At 31.8% G+C, this 8,111-nt stretch overlaps 1 pseudogene; it reads left to right on the forward strand.

Moving 5' to 3' along the window:
- The first annotated feature begins 5,511 nt into the window (after positions 1-5,511).
- On the forward strand, positions 5,512-7,876 carry LOC110944725 (annotated as a pseudogene).
- The last annotated feature ends 235 nt before the right edge of the window (positions 7,877-8,111 follow it).

Genomic DNA, 8,111 nt, shown 5'->3' on the forward strand with positions numbered 1-8,111 from the left:
CCTGTACAACATAAGCTAGTATTTCCATCATCATAAAGTCTAAAGGTGAAAAGATTAGCTTTTATGACTTTTCATAGTTGAGTTTGTTCAATTAAATTGACTTTATATGATTAAATTTTTTAAAAAGATAAAAAATTTCATTTAAACAGTGTGTTTTTTACATTATGAGAACACAGATCTTCTGGGTACAAAGCAATAACTTGAAACACATGGGATAAAAAAACACGGTCTTATTTAACCAATTTTTAAATGTGAGTTTAATATCACAACAACTATTGAAGATATCCACCATTCACCTCTAGAAGGATGCTCAGTCCACCTGCCACCAATCTGTGCCACCGTCTCAAGTCTCCACCCCTACCATCGGCCCACCGCTCCCACCAGCCAACATCGCTCCCCTTTAACCAGATCTAAACGAGGTCACCTCTAACAGGGGGTGTTGGCGACGATGATGGTGGTTTATGATTGATAAGGACCCGTAACAGATCTAGCATCAGGATGTTCTTGCCTTGAACAAGAGAGAGAGAGAGAAGAGGGAGAGAGAGGAGAAAGAGTTTGGTGAGAGAAAGAGTCTTGAGAGAGAGAGAGAGAGAGTATGTGTGGGGTTTATGTATAATATATAAATATAACATATAATATAATTTCTTAAAATGGTTTTTAAAATAAATAAGCAAAAGAGACCAATTTACCCTTTGCTTAACAATTAAAATTAACTGGGTTAGGCTCAAAGGACACTCCTTGCAAGATTTCGGAACAATAAGGACAAAACTCGTCAATTTTAAAGACAAAGGACACCGCCTGAAATATGGTATATAGATAAAGGACAATACTTGCAATTCACTCTTATTTAAATAAATATATCAACTTCTTTTAGGTTAATTTATTTACTTGAAGGAATAATATCAATCAGACATACATATGATTCATTTCCCTCTTTAATATTTAAATTTTGTATATATATTTTTGTGTATATATATATATATATATAACACATACAACACTGAGTTATATAAACACTAATTTTTGTACATAAACAGCCATGGTAATATATTTTTAAAAAATAAAGAACAATATTAATATCTGAATATATTAATTTCTTTATATCTTTAAAAGTTGTTTCTATATCGTTTTTGATCTATCATATGTTTAATGGGAATAAAAACTACTTAAAACATAGATTAAACTTTTTAGACATGACATATTTAATAATATGATATTATCTTATAGATTGTCATTATAGTGGTTCAAAGCACAGTTAAGATATGAAAAAATGTAATAACTTGAAATTCAAAACCATAAACAATGTTAAAAAGCAATAACCATATAAAAAGTTAATATCTACCATATGAAAAGGAAAAAACGAAACCTAAATGTCAAATAACTAATCACTACGCCTAACGTAAGGTACAACCTTTTCAACACCTAGTCATTTTCATCAAAAGAATAGTGAACGGTGTCACCGACCTTAATTCCAGCAGATTTCATGAACTTCGACCAACGGGTTAACGCATATCGAAAACCTTCTTCTTTCCTTTCACGTCTGGTACCGTTGGTAAACTGCTGTGGCGGATCCAGATGCATAAGTCTGACGGTGATATCTTTTAAACCTTCATCAAGTTTCCATTCGTGAAACAAGATCAGGAAGCCTCTATATTGTTGTAAAAATAAAATTAATAATAAAGATGAAACTAAAAACAATAATGTTTATTATGTCAAAAAATTGTAACACTTATTATTTAGCAGTTTGTAAAATGATATTAAAACTTACAAAATAATTTTCACCAGCCATACGAACAAACCGACGAACACGACCATCTGGTTGTACATCAACATCATTTACAGAATCGATAGGTGCAACTACAGCCTGCAAATTAAATATAACATGTATTAGATTAACAATATATCAAATATATAAATAAGTAGCAAAATGTATATTTACCTCATCGACATCTACATCAGGAAAATTCATTTCAACACCATTTTTTCCAAAAAAATTTAAAAGGAAATAATTACCAAAAGATTTTGTAAATAACAAAAAGCAACCCACCTCCAATTGTAACTGACTAACAATTACGTCAATACCAACGGTAAAACCGACTTTACCGTCAGCCATTTCAATAATAACGTGAAACATTTTGTTGTCTATAATTACAATGGAGATTACATCATTTGATGAATAATCATAAATTTTTGGCAGGATACATTTAGGAATGACATGTGGGAATGATAAAAATAATACAAATGTTAGTTTTAATATCACTAAAGAAAAACTTAAATACATTAAGAAAAATAAAAGTAAAAATAATCTTACATAAAACTGAGATGATGGAGGGAGCAGATATGTCCAGAAAGAGCTACCACTAACCCCATCAAGAAAATATGTTACTTTGAATGTAGTAGAATCTACGGGATTGAATACTACCAAACATCCTTTGGTTAGTCGCAAATGTATGACAACATTGGACCAACCATGGAAAAAGAATTACTTTCCTTTTGATTCGCTTAAAGAAACATTAAACATTCGGCCATCCTCAGTCTGTATCATAACATTTGTAGGTCCTTTATCAACACCCCACAGTTTGCACGCAGCGTCAGAAGGAATCGACTAATAAAACAAACAATGGAAAATGAATTATAATTATAGTCAAAAGATCTAAACAATACAATAATAATAAACTGTAGTTAATGATAAGAAAAAAAGAACACAAATAACTCATGTAATAATTTATCATTCACCAGAATAACTTCGTCTGCTCGATTCATATGCCTACAGAAGCAGGGTCCTTTGATACTGATTAAAAAAATACGATATTAATAAAACATTAAGATGTTAATGTTATTGTGAGAAAAAAGATTATAACATGAAAAAAATACAAATTCTACAAATCACATGTTACATAAACAAACCAAATCAACAAAAAATACCTTGGTGAACTTTCAGCAATATTAAAAACCTACAAACACAGGTTACATAAACAAACCAAATCAGATGATATATTAAAAAAATTCTAAATAACAACAAAAAAACAATGTGACAGACATGTTATAATAACAATCCATATATATGAATAAATTTAATATTTACAGAATCAAATCAAATAAAACATATCTATCATAAAGATAAAAAAAACCTCATCAAAAGTAACTTTACTTCCAAAATCAAGAACAAATGGAGACAACCCATGATGTAACCATTCACAAACCTCATGATAATTGATGTCACAGTCAGAATAGATTCTTCAATTTTCTAAAAATTGAAGATCATATCACAAATGGGTACACTTAAATTACTCTAAAAATCAAAATTAAGCATACAAAGATATTAATTATACATATCGGTTACAACTTCCTTCTCTAATGGTCCAAAATCAACCCAGCCCATTTCAAAAACCTCACATAAAAGGATTACAGAACATGTCGTGCACATCATATGCAGGGCACACATTTTACAACCAACGGGCCAAGTAACCTAGTATTGTGCTGCACACAATATGAATCACTCCAAATATTGGTAAACTGAAAGAAAATGTGCTAAGCAACTTATGTCCACTGATAATCATGTATCTACTTCTGATACATCAGAATAAAAGTAAGTCAAATTACACAATTATATGAACATAATGCATGTGTGTATGCACATTTTAGGACAAGAAATAACTAAATTGTGTCACCAAATGATTTCCACTGACAATTAATAGAAATTAAAACTCCTTAAATTCTAAACTCCTATTATCCTATCATCAAATCCAACAAAAGTGACCTAAAAATATACAATAACATTAACAACAATTTCATCCTTGAAGCAGATTACCAAAAGCAGTAGCAACAAATTAGTACTAATGATGTGAATTAAAAATACTAAATAAAGAAACAACAAACTGAATTAGTACTAATGAACGAACATTATAGATTTGGTTCACATTCAACATCACATAATTAAATAAACAAATAAACAAAATGTAATCATAAAAAAAATCAGAATTAGTAACAACGGATATACAATAACACATATAAAACAAACAGATTAAAAAATCGAATAAAAGAAAAAAAATTACTTAACACTCGAATAGAGCATATATTCATCACAAATAGGATTTAGGCCTTTGCATAACCATAACCATAACCATCAATTTATATAACAAAACCATAATGTTAATAGACAAAATCAACAGATTTTCGATTATAAACGGATTTAGGGTTTCTATAACATAAACCTAATTTTAAAACAGTAAGTAAACGGAAGAAAATCAACAGATTTTCAATTACAAACGGATTTAGGGTTTCTATAACACAAACCTAATTTTAAAACAGTAAGTAAACGGAAGAAAGCATAAAGGATGATTAAAGACAAAATTAAACAAACGCACCTTAAAGATTTAGAGATCGATAGAAGATAATCAGAAATCGATTTAAGAAAATGATGAAGTAGACGAAGAACTTGAAGAATGGTTAATCATCTATATATGTATCTTGCTTGACAAAAATCATTGTTATATGGAAACCGATTGGTAATCTAGGATGAAATTGGAGAGAAGATGAATAGAATATTTTGAAACGGCTGTATAGTAATTAGGGTTTACAAAGTAGGGGAAAAGAATACACGCGTGTGAAGAGATTGGTTTTGGCGGAAAAAAGAAAAAAAAAGTGGTCTAAGCAAATGCCACGTGGCAAAGATTATTTTGCTTTATTAGAAGTAGTAGATATTGGTTTGGTGGAGGGTTTAAATGAGAATAATTTTTTTGTAAGAAGAAAAAATAAGAAGTTTCAATCAATTAGAATACTTCATTTTACTTTATTTAATATTTGTATTTAATTTTAATACAACGGTATATTGGTAAACTTACATAAATCATTAATTTGTATTCTTCCCCTTTAATAACTACCTAAATTAAATTTGTAACTCTTTTTCAAAATATATACTTTTTTCCAAATTAAAAAAAACAACTTAATTTAAAGTGTAGAATAAATTACTAGTTGTGTAGGATAAACTACGAGTTGTGTAGGATATATTTCGAGGTGTGTAGGATAAAATTCTATAATGTGTAGGGTATATGTATGAAAATTTTGATATGTGTAGGTTTTGTAGATTATATATAGGATAATTAATGATTAGTTGACTAATTAATTAAATAGAGAAAAATTAATGATATGAGTTATAAATTAAATAACATTTTACTAATATGTTATTTCTTCTTTTTCTTCTCACATTAAATTTATTCTCAAATGAACCTTCCCCTATTGGTTTGACAAATAAATACTTTGAAAACAGTATTTTGGGAGACATATTTTTAAATACTCAAACCTAACAAATTATATACATATATATATATATATACATATATATATATATATATATATATATATATATATATATATATATATATATATATATGGAACCCATTAAGTCTAACCACTTTTTGAATCATTCTTGTCCATTGGATCATGCTGAAAATAAATCTTGACCCTCTAAACTCCTATTTTTAACTGCTAACATAAGAGTTCACAGCAGTTTCATAGTCTCCACATTTTTCTGCCCATGTTCACCACAAATCATGTTTCCTAATCTGGTCCACGTTCTAATTGTTCCAACTCCCATGTTTGCTTTATAACCTCATTCAAACTCCGCAAAACCACCGTTCTGCTCCTGTTCGTATGCCTTCCTTCTCTCAAGCACATCGTTTTTCTCTCATGGCGGCTACGGATCTGAAGATTCAATCTAACAGGTAATACCAGTAATTAATGTGAAATCGGGATTCTAGGGTTCAGATTTTGTCAGATTCTCGCCGCCATCGCTAAGGCCTTACTGTTCTCCGCCCCAGCCTAACCTACTTGCCAGAAACCAAGACGGAAAAGGAAGAAAATGAGGGAGTAATTTCGGATTTCGAAGCTTCAGTTTCCAACGAAGTTCATCGGGTGACAATCCGAACATCACGTGCTCTGTTTCTGATATGGTTTCTAAATCAGTTAGTTTACGTTTCTATATACTGCATAATTGTAATTCATGAATCTTTGTAAGACCTATTAAGTTGTTATTAACTCAAATATGCAGGTCTTCTATATGAGGCTTTGGTGTCTAGATGAATATTGCTATTGTGAATGAGGCTATACTCACAGAGGAGTCTACCCCCCAATGGAAGGTTGTTTTCTCTTTCAAGTTGCTTTTTAATTTTTTTTTCAAATTTCAGTAGTGGTATTTTATTTTACTTTTATGCCTTACACAAGTACTAACTTATGCATTCATGTGTGGTTTTAATGGAGTAAACTTGTGTGAAACGGTAACAAGTATATGTTTAACAGGTTTCACCTAATACAACGTTGCTGGTGAGAATGATTTGTGAGTAACTATTTCAGTTACATGTGCGTGAAATTTGGAGGACAATACAATGTTTCAAGAGTCTTAGACTCTGCAACCTTCTCATTCGACAAACAAGGCTATAATGATTATAGCAAAATCAATCTTAGCATATTTTTTTTTCATTGGCCTATGGTCTAAGTTTCGCCACATTGGCTGCAACACTCTCTCATGTGGCACTCTTCCATGGCAGGTATACTTTTAAAAATAACCATGGGTTCATTTCATAGAAGCATATGATGTATATGTTTGTTTTTGTCGTCTGCTGTACAGAACCATTTGGGACCAAATAAGAGCATCATTTGGAGACAAGTTTGTAGATGTGCATACTAGGATTATGAAGAAAAACTATGATCCAGTCCCACAATGGTGGTTCTATTCGCTTCTGATATTGATAATAGGACTTGCTTTGCTAACATGTGAGGGTTTTGGCAGACAGTTACAGCTCCCTTACTAGGGAGTCCTTTTAGGAATCGGTTTGGCTCTACTCTTCACACTGCCTATAGGTGTTATCACCGCTACAACAAACCAGGTGACCGATTGATATCTTTAACCATAATTATATGAGTACCCTTATGTATGTATCCGTAATAAATTAAACTGTTGTATCTATGGTGAAACTTTCTTACAGCAACAAGGACTAAATGTGATTACTGAGCTAATTATTGGTTATATGTACCCTGGGAAGCCGCTTGCGAATGTAGCTTTCAAAACATATGGTTACATAAGCATGTCACAAGCTATCATGTTTCTACAAGATTTTAAGCTAGGCCATTATATGAAAATCCCACCAAAGTCCATGTTCATTGTGCAGGTAAACCTTTAATTCTCTAATAAAATGCCTATCAATATTATTACAATATATACGACTTACTTTAATCATTTTGGTGCTACATGTAGTTGGTTGGGACGATCGTCGCATCATCAGTCTACTTTGCAACATCCTGGTGGCTTCTGACAACAGTGAAATACATCTGTGACCCGAGTAAGTTGCCTGAAGGAAGTCCATGGACCTGCCCTGGTGACGATGTTTTCTACAACGCTTCAATCATATGGGGAGTGGTGGGGCCTCAAAGAATGTTTGGAAATCTGGGGTTATACTCCAAAATTAACTACTTCTTTCTTTTGGGAATTATTGCTCCGTTACCAATTTGGTTTCTTTCTCGTAGGTTTCCTGAGAGAAAATGGATTAGGCTCATAAACATGCCAATTCTTATATCGGGTCCAGGGGGGATGCCGCCTACTAGAGCTGTTAACTACAATATGTGGTTTGCAGTAGGAATTTTCTGCAACTTTGTGGTGTATAGGAAGTTTAAGGGATGGTGGGCAAGGCATAACTATATCCTATCAGCAGGGCTTGATGCAGGAGTTGCATTCATGGCTATCCTTTGCTATTTTTTCCTACAAATTAAGGATATTAACGGACCGCAATGGTGGGGTACGGATGCGGATGATCATTGTCCCCTTGCAGGCTGTCCGACTGCTCCTGGTGTTAAGGTTGATGGATGTCCCGTAGTCAATTGACACATTCTCTTATATACAATCTTATTTACACCGATAAAATTAAGAAGACAAGGTATACATACAGATTTAATAACTGCAAGCTATGTTAAACATGTAATTTTGTCTTTTATGTGGATATATATAACCAAAATTTAAATGGAATTTTAGCACTTTCAACAACTTCTCATCTTGACAAGTATATGTCATCTATGATGTAGGATAACAATTATCTGTTCATTTAAGAACTAAAATGACT

The sequence above is a fragment of the Helianthus annuus genome, chromosome 6 (genome assembly GCF_002127325.2).
Source record: "Helianthus annuus cultivar XRQ/B chromosome 6, HanXRQr2.0-SUNRISE, whole genome shotgun sequence".
Classification (NCBI taxonomy): Eukaryota; Viridiplantae; Streptophyta; class Magnoliopsida; order Asterales; family Asteraceae; genus Helianthus; species Helianthus annuus.